The following is a 16,734-nucleotide window of genomic DNA, read 5'->3' as shown; positions in this document are numbered from 1 at the left end:
ACCTTTGAATCTAATATTCTGTGATTTTGTTTATTTTTCATCATCAATATTAACTGCATATCAGTTCTTATCATATTTTTCTGTAGCATAAATTGCCACTGTATCATTTTCCTATATGCCTGTCTTTATTATCAGCTTCGTAAATGTGGTGTATACGTAGTTCTTCAACACTCATTTGCGAAAACATTCTGGCTAATCATAGCTTGTTAACTATGGTAGTATATATGTGAGGAGTTGGCGGGTTACACCTTTTGACAATACTACTCTGACGTCATGGTCTCCTGTCATGGCGTCGCAGCAACTCTACATTCAGGTTATATAGTATAACCTTTTTCACTCAGTTTCTCAGTTTTCACTTTGCCATAAACAGATGTACTTATGAGACGTAACCTAATTCGTCGGGTATTAAAATATAACAACAAAGGGCGTCGCTCTAGCAGATCTGATGGCGCCCTGCGCGCATTTCGTTATAAGGAGCTTATCACCGTGTCGGGGGCGTTTGTACGCTGCCCTTATTAATACTTACTATAAGATGCTATTGCGTTATATAAAAGCTCCTGTTATCTCACTTTCGTGTATGCTTGGCCCTAGCCGTACATTGCTGTATTACTTAGGCGATTATTGAAGAGGGACAACTGAATATCTGTACACCGTATATAATCAAGTTTCAGTACACGTTATACACAGTGGGAGTATTTACGTAAAACTTTGTAGCAACACGTGTGTTAGAAACTAAACATTATTCGAAGAAATTGACTTGTTTCTTTCGTTTAACTTCCCGCTGCGTCCACCATGGGGAATTAAAACCAGGAGTTTACTATTGTAAGTCTCCTACAGGGGACAATGCGAACAAATAATTCAAGCATCCAAAATGGCATAATCTCTTTAAAAGTGCTTCATTTGACTTGGATGATAAACTATAGTACATATAATACATTTCAGTTCGCAGTTTTCTAATTAGTTGCACAATTTTGAGCTACTAGTGTTACACTAATAAGCATTTCGGGAAATAATTAACAATGGTTAATTACATTCAACCAGTGTCTCCACAGTCGTTTATATTGATTGTTTTAATAGCGTGGGTTTGCTTAAACTTTCTATGTGTATCAATGACGTTCACACGTTTTCTTTTTCGACGTCATCGGTGACAAAGCTATTTCTTACGTAAAACAATAATGGTATGCATAAACAGTAAAATATTTGTTAAAATCAACTTAATGTATATCAATTTTTATAGGTTTTTATTGGTTTTAGCACCATTTGTTTTTCGTTAAGTGGCTTCATCACTATTTATTTTGTGTTTAAATGGTTTTATCACTATTTGTTTTCTTGTCTAGTGGTTTCAGCAGTTTTCTTTGTTTAGTGGTTTCAACACCATTTGTTTTGTTTTAGTGGTTTCAACACCAATTGTTTTGTTTTAGTGGTTTCGTCACTATTTGTTTTGTTTTTTTGTATAATGGTTTCAGCAGTTTTCTTTGTTTAGTGGTTTCAACACCAATTGTTTTGTTTTAGTGGTTTCGTCACTATTTGTTTTGTTTTTTTGTATAGTGGTTTCAGCACTATTTGTTATTTTTTGTGTGTAGTGGTTTCAACACCATCTGTTCTGTTTTAGTGGTTTCGTTACTATTTGTTTTTTGTGTAGTGGTTTCAGCACCATCTGACCTGTTTACTTTGACGGAACCCATAATTGTTGCACGTTTACATAACAATGACGTCACTTACCGAATGCTCTATCCAAACTGAAAATAAATAACATTTAAAATTAACTATCTTTACATTGAACATCATAGTTACAAGAATAACAAATAGAAAATCAATTCGATTTCTAACAAATTCAAAAACCTTCGTTCAGAAAAGGCTCTTCCACTAGACGCCGCCATTTTAATTGTAGTTCGGTAATTATCAGCAATATATTCAATTTTCATTCAAATGCAAAAAGAGTAAGCGATGTATATCCTTTTGATTTTCCCAGTGAACAAAGTGTTTTATTTTTATTGTAATAATTTTATATAAATTATATCTTAAAAAATAGAAAAGCAAAAACAGATCTGGTTCCTTAGTTATTCAGCGCATGCGTAATATACCAGAATGTTTTATCCAACTGTCGTCTGCGATTTTCAACTAAGGCGCCACCTATATCATATTAACAGCTATTTATTTAGTTTTGAGTGATTAAACTGGGTAATCCAATCTATCAGTCATGTGATAAAGAGAAATAGATAAAAGCATTAACTTATTTTAAGAACAGATTAGAATGATCAGACACTGACAATAATGGCCTCGAAATTTCCTTGACCTGCAGTTGACTGGAGCCAAGATACAATCGACACTTCGGTTTTTGTCGATAAAGGCCTCAAAACAGTTTGTTTTTTGAATTTCGTGCAAAGCCACTCGAGGGCTATCTGCACTAGTCGTCCCTAATTCAGCAGTGTAAGACTAGAGGGAAGGCAGCTAGTCATCACCACTCACCGCCAACTCTTGGGCTACTCTTTTACCAATGATTAGTGGGATTGACCGTCACATTATATCGCCCCACGGCTGAAAGGGTGAGCATGTTTGGTGCGACCGGAATTCGAGCCCGCGACCCTCGGATTACGAGTCGAACGCCTTAACACGTTTGGCCATACCGGGCCCGCCTCAAAACAGAAATAAAGTTGTTGTCCACTTCCAGACTCAAAATAGTTGTCAACAAGGGAATATTCAACGTCAGCTTAACTGCGTTCTGCCTAATAGCGCCATTTTTCAGAAGGTTTTTACAGTTGATAATGATATGTTAAGGAAACAAAAAACAACAACAATTTGTAACTAGTTTTATGAACTCAAACAACACTATAAAGATTTGTTTAAAATTTAATCGCCTGTTGTTGTTGTTTGCATTTATTTTGCTGTTTCTTTTGAGTTATAAAACTCCCACTGTGTGTGTTATCTGAAATCTCTAAAGGATCTTCATTTTTATTCATAATTCAATAATCAAGAAACGTTTAATGAAAGTAAATATTAATATGTGAAATTAATGTTAGTAAAAATGAAAGTAATAGTGAACATTTAGAAGGCGAAACTTCCATAAAAGAATAACAGTGACACGACTGCATCTTATTGGCCAAAATTAAGAGAAAGCATCCAACCAGGAATCACTTACAACATTCAACCTTCAACATGTGAACATCGATAAGGTCTCAAATATCTAGAAACATCAAATAGCAAATCTCTTAGTTTTCTACAATAATAATATTCATGTAAAATTCTCCCGTATGTCGGTCTGACGAAAATATTTAATTGGAGTCACAATGTAACCCAAAACTAACTTAAAAAAAAAAAAGGCTAGACTTTAAGTCGTTAAGAAGCGTCGACCTTACAGTCGTAAACGTTTGATGTTAGTAACTTTATCTACTCGCATAAATCGTAGTCTTAAGGGGATAAAAAAAATGATTGACAGCAACAGCCTAACACTGGTTTATGAAGATAACTAAGGTTTTGGTTTTGTTTGTTCTTGAATTTCGCGCAAAGCTACACCAGGGCTATCTGCGTTAGTTGTCCCTAATTTAGCAGTGTAAGACTAGAAGGAAGGCTTTGTTTGTTTGTTTTTGAATTTCGCACAAAGCTACTCGAGGGTTATCTGTGCTAGCCGTCCCTAATTTAGCAGTGTAAGACTAGAGGGAAGGCAGCTAGTCATTACCACCCACCGCCAACTCTTCGGCTACTCTTTTACCAACGAATAGTGGGATTGACCGTCACTTATAACGCCCCCACGGCTGGGAGGGCGAGCATGTTTGGCACGACGGGAATGCGAACCCGCGACCCTCAGATTACGAGTCGCACGCCTTAACACACTTGGCCATGCCGGGCCTGGAAGGAAGGCAACTAGTCATCACTGCCTACCTCCAACGCATGGGCTACTCTTTTAAAAACGTATAGTGGGATTGACCGTCACATTATAACGCCCCTACGGTTGAAAGAGCGAGCATGTTTGGTATGACGGGGCACCCTTCATAATAACCAGCGGAAATGTGTTTCCATGACGTAAAGATAATCCCACGTGTGTTTGTTTTACGTCAGAATTATTACACGATATTTCGATTCTTATTTCAGCTGCTGAACACTTTTTAAACTGATAATTTTACAAACAAACTTCGATATTTCTCAAGTTGTTCGTATGTTTGCTTATTTTTTTATACGTTTTAGCATGGTCTACGTCCAATAATATTCAAAATCATTTCCAACACATTTTATACCTGTAAAAACATTAATACAATAAAAGATATAAAACACCACCTTTGAAACAGCGAAACGTAGGTTTTATGAAAATCAGTTTACCTTAAAATTAGCAAAGCCCGTATTTCATGATTAATATTGCGAATAATAATCAAAAGATGAATTAAATTATATAAATAATTCTTAATACAGATCCAGTTTCCAGTTTCCATAAAGTCTCAACTTTCCGGATTTGATTTAGAAACAGCACTGGTATTGAAACGTTGTATGTGGTCATATGTATTGTGTTGCTTTACCTTTCCAATAAGGACCATATACAATATTGAAAACTAATATGAAACACATGTGTGTTTTTCTTATAACAAAGCCAAATCGGGCTATCAGCTGTGTCCACCAAAGGGATTCGAAATCCTGATTTTAGCGGGTGAATCAAAACGTTTTATTGGTCATATACTTGTTTGTTGTAAATTGAAAAACTGGAGAAAGTTCCTTATAAAGTAAACGCCCTCTGAGACAACGGTAAGTTTTAGGATTTATAACGCTAAAATTGGGGTTCGATTCTCCTCGGTGAACACATCAGACAGCCCATTGTGGCTTTGTTGTAATAAAACACACAACTCAGAAAGCAAACAGAGATTTTATAAATCTGACTTGAAATATTACTTCGATTTATTTAGAATTAACAAAAAAATGTAAAATTAAATAGTGTTTATCCACACTTCAATGATTCAGTTAATATTAAAATGTTTTTAACTGTGATTAAATACAGAGGTCAAGTCTTGTGGATAGTTTAGTGTTATAATAAGTAGAAAAGCGAGATCTAGAAACTTTGAATCGATGGACCCCTGACTTGTGATGAAGATGATGTCTTTATAAATAATTTTCTTAAACGTTGACTTTGTTACAGGTATAGTGACACATTAATGTGTCCACTCGAACATTAAATCTGGCTTTGCTACAGATGTAGTGACACATTAAGATCTCCAATCGCATATTGAATATGCCTTTGATATAAATATTATAGTGGTGCATTAATATCTCAACTCGGACATTGAAATGACTTTGCTACAGGTATTATAATGATACATTAAAGTCTCTATTCATACACTGAATCTGGCTTTGCTACAAATATTATAGTGGCACATTAAAGTCTCTCCTCGGACACTGAATCTGGCTTTGTTATAGGTATTATTGTGACACATTAAAGTCTCCACTCGGACATTGAATCTGGCTTTGCTATAGATATAACAGTGACACATTAAAGTCTCCACTCGGACACTAAATCTGGCTTTGCTACAGATATAGTGACACATTAAAGTCTCTATTCAGACATTGAATCTGGCTTTGCTACCGGTATTATAGTAACACATTAAATTATCCATTCAGACACTGAATCCGGCTTTGCTACAAATATTATAGGGACGCATTAAAGTCTTCCCTCGGACACTGAATCTGGCTTTGTTACAGGCATTATAGTGACATATTAAAGTCTGTACTGGAAAATTAAATCTACCCCCACATTGATTATTTTGTATCCGACAGATGTATTGAAATGTTTTCGACCTTAGAATTACCGGCACAGACCTTACCTGTCTTTTGAAGTACATTTATTTATTTTTTGTACGTGTACTAGATTGTTCTATGATTCTTTGTTGGTCACACAAAACGTTTAACAAAAACATTTAAAAATGTATAAATATAAAATAGTTAAATAATACTACTAATTACTGATCTTGTCATAAATATAAAATAATTAAATAATTCTACTAATTACTGATGTTGTCACTTTGTATAAAACATTGAGGAAAGTAACTTTATACAAAGTTTGTCACTTATTTACACTGAGTTGTGCTTTAACAGGTGAAATCATAAAATGAAATTACTCAATATTGTGCATTGAAATAACAATCCCAGTGTAGAAAGGCATTATTTAAGAAGTAAGGTGCACATGCGCCGTACTAAGGTATACAACGAAGTGAAAGATGTTAACAGAAAACATAAACCTTTCCTAGAATATCTGAAGAAAAAAAAAAAAAAAAAAAAAGCACTTTGCAAATGTGATTTAAAGTCTGTCAAAAGATGGCGATATAAGTTAAAATATTTTGTATATCGTTACACAGTTTTTGAAGACAGAGGCAGTGAATATGAAATAGCCACTTTTTGTTTGTTGGTGTATTGAAATAGGGCACGAGCCTCTGTTTCCAGTGTTGAATCCTTATATTCGAAAATAAGGGAAAGACAGTCGTAACAGAAACTCTTGCTGGCATACACATATCTCAAATGTGTTAATGTAAGACAGACATCCTTATGCGAAAGACCAAAAACAAAACAGAAGAAGTGGTATTTATCATGTAAATTTCCATCAAGTACCAGTAGGGCAAAATTCCAAGCAGAGAGCCCACATCAACTTACGGGTAGGAACAATTATAAAGAAAAGAGGAGTCGATTTGGCCACTTTTAGTATAAAGATATTGAGAATCAGAAAAACATTCGGAGTTGTTGAATAGTCTTAAAAACTACAACTGAAGTACTACAGGACCAGCAAGAACTGAAATAATGAGTGAATGTGCCATTCAACCAAAATATGGAGCATAATTGTCCAAAGGAAGACGTAGAAAGACAAGAACTCTTCTTGGTGGGTTCAAAATTCAAAGGTTATTGTTCAGAAGTTAATCAAAAAGAATTATCGTAGTAAACAAATAAATATATATATATACACAAGAGTGGTTAAATCATATATGTCAGCGAAAAGCCATAATGAAGAAATAGAAGAAACGTACAAAAGGTAATGGAAAATATATGACAGTGATGCGATAGTTTAATGCAGAGAATGATGTGTAGTGAAAAGGAAAGGAAACAGTCCCATGTAACATAAACCCTGAGACTCGAAACAACAAAGGAAAACGGCTGATTCAATTTGTCTTACAGAATATGTTTAGCATAGGTAAACTAAGAATCAAATAGACTTTATCTTCTGCAATCAAAGGGAACTTAGTAGTGGAGAATTGTGACGTCATCTTTAAAGAGATCACAAGTTTGTTAAACTGTAAATAAACAACAGCTTGTAAGAATCAAGATGATTTTAAAGAAAATGGTTTGAAATAGCATTAAAAGTCGATTCCAGGCTCTGGAAAGAGGAAATATTGAAGACGAGAGTTAGAAACTAAAAGCTATTGGGAGGAAAATAAAACCTTGTGAAAACGAACTTTAGAGAAAAGTTAACAAAATCATGCCAGAAGTAAATAAAAGATAAATACCCAAAAATAACCCAAATAGAATATGTAGAGGTGGTGAAAGTAATTAGAAATAAATGAAGATAATTACATAGGAATAGAAATTAATTTACTTAATTAATTTACAAAAATGTTAGAAAAAGTGAGAGAACGGAAACATTTAGTTACCAGCTATGATAATGTACCTAGAAAACAGATGGACAACAGCTGACAGAATAGAGACCCTAGACATCTCTGTCGCTTTCTATTAAAATTCATATGCCACAGAAAAGATAGCGTCAGAAACAGAAGGTAACAAGAAATTTCAAAAATTCTACCACAAGAGGTAGAAAGTACTTTAGGGAACATGAAAAACAACATGGTTTGAGGATTGGATGAAATCACGAGACACATAATGAGACAAGGGAGACAAAAATTCTTACCCAGTTTATGGCTATCTTTACCAAAATATTGCAGAAAAGAAGCATACCATTTACAAAGAACCTTAATAGGCTGCACTAAGGACAATAGGCATCGTAGAATGATATATTCATATCCTGGAGTTTATATATACAGATGCAGCGTAACAAATATGGATAACAAATTGTCTTAGGTATTCAAAATGGAATGAGAAGTTGGAGGAGGAGACTGATTGTCGTACCAGCCACGTCTTCATTGGTTCTAGTACCTAACTATGCTTTCTTTCCTGTTATTTTAGGAAGCAATTCAATCAATAAAATTTTAATGATCTTATCAAGCAGTTGCCATCTCTCATCTTGGAAAACGTCTTTGGACACAATGCGCTTTAAAGTGGTAGAGATACTGATGAAAATGGTCGATCTGTGAAGTGTTTGGTCTCAGATGACAACTTTTTCTTCAATAATAATGAATATACTTACTTCCATGCCTTGATGCAAACACTTATTGTGTATATCTATTTATCCGTATCTATCATTTATACTTCCACCATTATCTTGTAAGATGGTCAATGACTCATGAGGAAATAATCATGTTGCCATAAATCTGTAGAAAATTAGACACAAATGATGTCATATGACTTGCATACAATGATGGAGTCTGGAAAAGACCAACTAACTGTGTGGATCCAGTAACTGATCATTTGGTATTATAAGCAAAAAATTACTTCAAAAAAGGTTTCGTGCCATCCTTGTCTAGGGTGGAAACAAAATATCACAGCGCTATTAAACAAACCTGGGACGTGAATATCACAGCACTACTAAACAAACCTGGGACGTGAATATCACAGCGCTACTAAACAAACCTAAGACGTGAATACCACAGCATTACTAAACAAACCTGGGACATGAATATCACAGCGCTATTAAACAAACCAAGGACGTGAATATCATAACGTTATTAAACAAACCTGGGACGTGAATATCATAGCGCTATTAAACAAACCTGGGACGTGAATATCATAGCGCTATTAAACAAACCTAGGACGTGAATACCACAGCGCTATTAAACAAGCCTGGGACGTGAATATCATAACGCTATTAAACAAACCTGGGACGTGAATATCACAGCGCTATTAAACAAACCTGGGACGTAAATATCACAGCGCTATTAAACAAACCTGGGACGTGAATATCATACCGCTATTAAACAAACCTAGGACGTGAATATCACAGCGCTATTAAACAAACCTGGGACGTAAATATCATATGGCTATTAAACAAACCTAGTACGTGAATATCACAGCGCTATTAAACAAACCTAGGACGTGAATATCATAGCGCTATTAAACAAACCTGGGACGTGAATATCATACCGCTATTAAACAAACCTAGGACGTGAATATCATTGGCGCTATTAAACAAACCTGGGACGTGAATATCATAGGGCTATTAAACAAACCTGGGACGTAAATATCATAGGGCTATTAAACAAACCTAGGACGTGAATATCACAGCGCTATTAAACAAACCTGGGACGTGAATATCACAGCGCTATTAAACAAACCTGGGACGTGAATATCACAGCGCTATTAAACAAACTTGGACGTAAATATCATATGGCTATTAAACAAACCTGGTACGTGAATATCACAGCGCTATTAAACAAACCTGGGACATGAATATCATAGCGCTATTAAACAAACCTGGGACGTGAATATCATACCGCTATTAAACAAACCTAGGACGTGAATATCATAGCGCTATTAAACAAACCTGGGACGTGAATATCATAGGGCTATTAAACAAACCTGGGACGTGAATATCACAGCGCTATTAAACAAACCTGAAACGTAAATATCACAGCGCTATTAAACAAACCTGGGACGTGATATCATAGCGCTATTAAACAAACCTGGGACGTGAATATCATAGCGCTATTAAACAAACCTGGGACGTGAATATCACAGCGCTACTAAACAAACCTGGGACGTTTGTTATAGATCAGATATCTAAGCAAAGAGAATTCTAAAATTTAATTCACCTCCAGCAGCTCTTCTATTACCAGTTTGAAGGTCACTTGAAACGAGAATCTAAAATTGCATAAGAAGTATACAACCCATTATTTTGAATGTTTCAACCCAATAGGGAAAATCTTGTTGATTTATAAAATTTTACTAACACTCTCAGAGAGTGCACTCCTATTGTTCATGTATCTACTTTTGTCATCCTATCTTCTTGTTCTTCAAGGCATAAGCTAAAATAATCGTATCTTCTCTTTTAATACAATTGTCCTTTCGTTTTGGTGGAACTTAAATTTGTTTTACATTGATCCAGTGATTCATTGTGGGATTAGATGGTATTCATTATAAGATACTCTGTCATCTTTCTCCTGAATTTCTAGTTTTGATTCTCTTCAACCAGATTTCACTGAATAAGGAGATTTGAAATTTTTGGTGCTGGGCAATTATCCCTCTTTTTAACCCAAAGAGAGAAAACTCAATTTTTTTTAAATTATAAAGCTACTATTTTGACTAATTATCTGTGTAAAGACTTGGAGATGACAGTTAACCCTGATTTTGTTTAGTTCATAGAATCAACAACCTCTCTTCCAAAATCCAGTGTAGTTTCTACAGACATAAATCCATGTGGACAGCCTTAATTCACTTGGAGAGTCAGTGAGGAAAACCATCTTTTATAGATGAACAAATAAAGCTGAAATAGGCACCACTTGTTTAGTTCAGAGCGACACTTGAGGCAAAGTATTAAAAAAGTATCATAAAAGCCTCTTCCAAGAGTGAACATCTTGTTGCAATACTTTTTTAAATCTTTAAAGTCTTATGACACTAAAAGGCGTTTTGCTATTTTTAAAGGACCTCCGTTATCTTTGGCTGAATGGCCATTTATCTATTTTCATCCATAGTGTTTTTAATAGAGAGGTCATTAGTGATCCAATTAATATAAACATTATTTTGATCTTTCTTGTAAGAACACTAATTATCATTGAGATCAGTACCATAGCTCAAAACTTTCTTACTCCAACAGTTGTAAAATACAGATGATGTTTGATCAAACTTCCTGTCAGTCATCAATCATGAAGTATATTGAGTGGCAGCTTTAAACTGCCTTCAATAAGTTAAATGGTTGGATGAATGCAAACAGTTTCAAATGTTTATTGTTTAAAATCATTTGCATGTATTTTTGTCACCAATGTGGACTGCAACTTAATCCCAAACCCAATCAATCTAGAAGATGTGTAAACACCACTGTTATCATTTTCTTTAGTTTTGGTCAGTGCATTGGTCAAAAATGTTGAACTCTGTGCATAATCATGAGCTTTCTGCACTTCTACTGTTCGGATTTTGAGTAAAAAGTGCTATAAACCTTTAATTTATTGCAAATTTCTTTTCAGTATGGTGCAAAGCTTCAGACACCACCATGATATCCCACTGAACAATGTATCTTCATGTTTATCTTTGCACATGGATGGTTTCTTATCACAATATCAGGCTCTCATGTACAGACAAAGTTGACTGAGAAATGTCGGACATTGGTTGACCCTGTCGAAACTTACGATCAGTTAATTTATACAAGGTCTGTTGTTATTCTACACCATAGTTTTTCATTAAGTCCGCGAACATTCGTTTTCTTCATTGACAGATGACAGATGCCAACATTCAAAAGAAAGAGAACTGTACTTAATGAGAGTTTGCAATGTTAAAGCGTAAAATGGTGAGAAATTGTTATGGACATTGTGTTATGTAAGCTAACTCATATTTTAGATTTCCAAACACATGCATTTTTATTAACAAACAAACTCTGAGCAACTTGTTACAGCAGATGATCAACAAATACTTGGCAAATACGAAAATGTTGTCAGAGTAAAAAAACCTAGATATAAGACTCGGTATGGCCAGGTAGTTAAGGCACTTGACTCGTAATCTGAGGGTCTCGGGTTCGAATCCCCGTCACATCAAACATACTCGCCCTTTCAACCGTGGGGGCGTTATAATGTGACGGATAATCCTATTCTTTTGACCGTGGGTGATGGTGACTAGCTGACTTCCGTCTAGTCTTACATTGCTAAATTAGGGACGGCTAGCACAGATAGCTCTCGTGTAGCTTTGCGCGAAACTAAAAACAAACCAAACCTAGATGTAAACATGACATCACTAATGTAATTGACAAGAAGTTGTCAGAGATCTTATTTTAATATTTGGTTATGTCTTCTCTGACCTTGATAACTGCTTGACATCGTCTTGGCATAGAGCACACGTGGGGCAGAATGCAGGCTGTGGTGGGTTCAACGATACCACATGTGGTTTAGGGCATCCTGTAATTTCAAAGTGCTTCTCAGTCTTTTCTCTTGTGCTTTGTCACCATTACTTTTCAGCAATTTTTGATATGGTAAAGATCTGAGCTGTTGTCTGGCCAGCGAAAAGTCTTGATCCTTTCTCTTTAATGAAATAAAAAAAAATGCCTTTCGAGGCACATAGATTGACATCTTATCTTTATTTCACGTTTACAGTAAAGAGCGAATGAATATTATCAGCATTTGTAGCCCTGTGATACGGAGCAGAGTCATTCTGAAATGTTCAGTGGTCAGCTCCAGGAACGTGATTCTGAACTGTTGGGTTTTATCGGGACTCGAACATCTCAATGTACTTGTCGCCATGACTTTCATAAAATATAAGTGTTCCACACCCTAGCCAAAGATGCATCTACGTGTCACCCTGGGGTACTTCAGAGTTGCATTGAAACACGCTGGATGAAGCTCTTCTTAAGAACAACATTATACATCCATCAGACCCATGCAGCACAGTCAACATTCTCTTCGGCCAAACCAAGCCTCATCTTCTTGGTAAGGAGGGGGGTTTCTTTTTAGCCATCTTGCTGGAAGATCAGTTAAACATTCGAGAGATCCAACGGTACACACAGTAGCAATGGCTTCTGAGGTTTCTTTCCATGTTCTTTTGAAATCTGTGTATGACAGTTAACTGTTCTGCAGGTTCATATATACAATTATCTACCGAATGTTCCTTTTACCCTGTGTTTCTGATGCTCCACACAGTTAGTCTTTCTGTATTTCTGTAACAAGTAGTTCACAGTAGACTTGATGACTTTAATTCTTCTGGCAATTTACGTCATCCAAAGTCCCTTTTTGCTCAAAGAATCTATGACTGTTTCTTTTTTCTGTAACTACATCTCACGACCTTTGGCCTTGAAAGCATCACATGCACGTTGTAGCATACAGCCTTCTAAAGCGACTTTCAATAAAAACCTCTGTTTGTAACGAAAACACGTCTCATACAATACTCAGACAGACTTTTAAATGGCTGATGTAATACTTATACAGTACTGATTATACAAGAAACACATTTGCACCTACACGTGCCTCTAAGTGGCACAGCGGCACTTCTGTGAACGTACAGTACAAGAAACCTAGTTTCGATACCCGTGGTGGGTAGGGCACAGATAGCCCATTGTGCAGCTGGTTCTTTAGTTCCAAATAAAGCACCTACACGCATTATTTCGAAACGGACAATGATTTCGAAGTGAAGTGTGTAAACAATGGGACGCTGAGATAAATGTTTCCACCACTGTAAATATATACGTAAGTAAAAAGGTTAAACTTAACATATTTCTCCATAAGCTCATTCCCATGAAGCTTAAGATGAATGCAACTCAATGTACAGCCCAGCCAGTCAGCCAGAACATATCTTAATATAATGTTGATGTGTCATCAATATTCAGTATTGTATTCATTGTATTGTATTAATAAGTAGAAAAAACATTTTCACCTTCTTAAATCATCTTCAGGTTAACAAAGAGCTACTTACTAAAACACTTCCACCACCACCACATGATGCTTACTAAAACCTCCTACCACCACCACACGCTACTTACTAAAACACTCCTTCCACCACACACGCTACTTACTAAGGCCACTCCTGCCACCACACGCTACTTACTAAAACACTCGCCGCCACGCGCTGCTACGCTAAAACATCATTCCGCCGCTGCGTTATGCTTGCTAAGACAATCATTCCGCCGCCGCGTTGTAGCGCGCTCAGGACATCCTCCGCCGCCGCGCGCTGCCTGCTCGGGACCATCATTCCGCCGCGCGCTGGCCGCTGGGACATCATTCCGCCGCCGCGCGTAGCCGCTCAGGTTATCATTCCGCCGCCGCGCGATTAGCGCTGGACATCATTCCGCCGCCGCGTTGATAGCCGCTGAGACAAGACTATCATTCCGCGCCGCGCAAGCCGCTCTGGATATCATTCCGCCGCGCGTACAGCTCGGGACCATCATTCCGCCGCCGCGGCTGGCCGCTCAGGACATCATTCCGCCGCCGCGCGATCAGCGCTCAAGACCATCATTCCGCCGCCGCGGATGTTCAGCGCTCAGGTTATCGCTGCGCCGCGCGTCGGCGCTAAGACATCATCATTCGGATGCCGCGCGTGGTTCTTTAGCCTGAGGACATCCTCGCCGCCGCCGGCGTACCGCTCTAAGACATCCTCTTTCGCCGCGACAATGCTCAGCGCTCAGGCCATCATAGCCGCCGCGCGTAGCGCATCATCATCCGCCGCGCGACTGCCGCTCGGGACAATCATTCGCCGCCGCCGTTCGCCGCTGGACTATCATTCGCCGCCGCGTGGCTGCGCTGGATAATCATTGCGCGCCGCTCGCTGGCAGCTCAGGACATCATTCCGCCACGCGCGCAGCCCGCTCAGGGTATCATTCCGCCGCCGTGGTTCAGCGCTGGACCATCATTCCGCCGCGCTCAGCCTTCAGGGACGATCATTCCGCCGCCGCGTGGATCAGCGCTCGGACATCCCGCCGCCGCGGCTGGCGCGCTGGGACATCATTCCGCCGCCGCGTGGCCGCTCGGGACGGCTGTTCCGCCGCCGCCGCGGTTAACGCTGGACATCATTCCGCCGCCGTTAGTGCGCTTCAGAGGATAATCCTGCCGCGCGCCTTGCCTGGGCGTATCATTCCGCCGCGCGTACAGCGCTCGAGACATCATTCCGCCGCCGCGTGGTTAAGCGCTCAGGACATCCTGCCGCCGCCGCGTGCTGACTACTCAGGACATCACTCTGCTGCTGCGCGCGCGTGGCGCTCAGACATCATCGCCGCCGCGTGGCCTTTCAGACGCTCATCATAGCGCCCGCGGCGTGGCCGCTCAGACATCATTCCGCCGCCGCGCGGATCAGCGCTGGACATCATTCCGCCGCCGCGTGGATTGGCGCTGGATATCATGCCGCCGCGGCTAGCCGCTGGGGCCATCATTCCGCGCCGTATGGGTCAGCCGCTGGACATCATTCCGCCGCCGCGCGTTCAGCCGCTGGACATCATTCCGCCGCCGTGGATGGCGCAGGAAGTTATCCTCGCCGCCGCGTATTGCTTCAGGGCTAATCATTCGCCGCCGCGCGCTAACGCTCAGGCATGGACGCGCCAGTTACTAAGGACCCATTGCGCCGCCGCGGCATTTCAGCCCTTTCGGACCATCATTCCGCCGCGCGTTGATCAGCGCTCGGACATCATAACCGCCGCCGCGTTCGGCCGCTCAGGATATCATTCGCCGCCGCGTGGCCGCTCAGGACATCATTCCGCCGCTGCGCAGCGTGGCGCTCAGGACATCATTTCGCCGCCGCGCGTTTCAGCGCTCGGACTATCATTCCGCCGCGTTGCATTAGCCGCGGACCATCCTGCTGCGCCGCGCATTGGCGCTCAGGACATCATTCGCCGCCGCGCCAGCCGCTCTCAGATATCCTCGCCGCCGCGGCGTCAGCCGCTCAGGGACATCATTCGGCTGCGCGTCAGCGCTGGACATCATGCTCGCCGCCGCGCCAGCACGCTCAGGACATCCTCACGCCGCCGCGGCTGTAGCGCTCAGGACCATCATCGGCGCCATGCGCGGTGGCCTTTCAGGGACATCATAGCCGCCGCTGCAATAGCTTTCGGACATCATTCCGCCGCCCGCGGATCAGCGCTGGATATCATTCGCCGCGCGCTCGCTCAGGGCCGCTGGGCCATCCGCCGCCAACGCGCATCTAGCGCTCAGGACATCATTCGCCGCGCGCTGGCCGCTCGGGACAATCATTCCGCCGCCGCGTGGTTCAAGCCGCTTGGACCATCATTCCGCCGCGCATTGCCTGGACGATCATTCCGCCGCCGCGTGGGTCTAGCTTTATCAGACATCCTCTCCGCCGCGGCTCAGCCGCTCAGATATCATTTCATAACCAGACGCCGCGCTGGCTGGCCGCCGGATCAGAGCTGGATCCGCCGCCGCGCGTTAACAGCCGCTCAGACATCATTCCGCCGCCGCGTTGCCGCTGGCCGCTCAGACATCATTCCGCTGCTGCGTGGCTGGCGCTGGACATCATTCCGCCGCGCGCGCGGCGCTCAGCCTATCATCATGCCGCATCGCGCGATCATCAGCGCTCGAGATCCATCGCCGCCGCGCGCTAAGCGCTTATCATAGCCTGCGCGGCATCGCTCAGGACATCATTCCGCCGCCGCGCTCAGGACCATCATTCCGCCGCGCGTGCTAAGAACGCTCAGGATCATCATTCCGCGCCGCCGCAGCGCTCAGGACCATCATTCCGCCGCCGCGTTCAAGCCGCTCAGATCATCATTCCGCCGCCGCCATGGGTTCGGACCATCATTGCCCATTGCATGCGCGCAACTTTCAGACATCATTCCGCCGCGCGCTCAGGCTCAGACCATCATTCCGCCGCCGCATCATTATCAAGACCCGCCGCCGCGCGGACTCATTCAGGCCATTTCCGCCGCCGCGCTCAAGACCATCATTCCGCCGCCGCGTTATCAGCCCTGATCAGAGACATCATTCCGCCGCCGCGGCAATCAGGCCACGCTCAAGACATCATTCC

Source organism: Tachypleus tridentatus, chromosome 8 (assembly GCF_004210375.1).
Source record: "Tachypleus tridentatus isolate NWPU-2018 chromosome 8, ASM421037v1, whole genome shotgun sequence".
NCBI classification, from domain to species: Eukaryota; Metazoa; Arthropoda; class Merostomata; order Xiphosura; family Limulidae; genus Tachypleus; species Tachypleus tridentatus.
The sequence above is the reverse complement of the archived record's forward strand: the minus strand, read 5'-3'. Positions refer to the sequence as shown.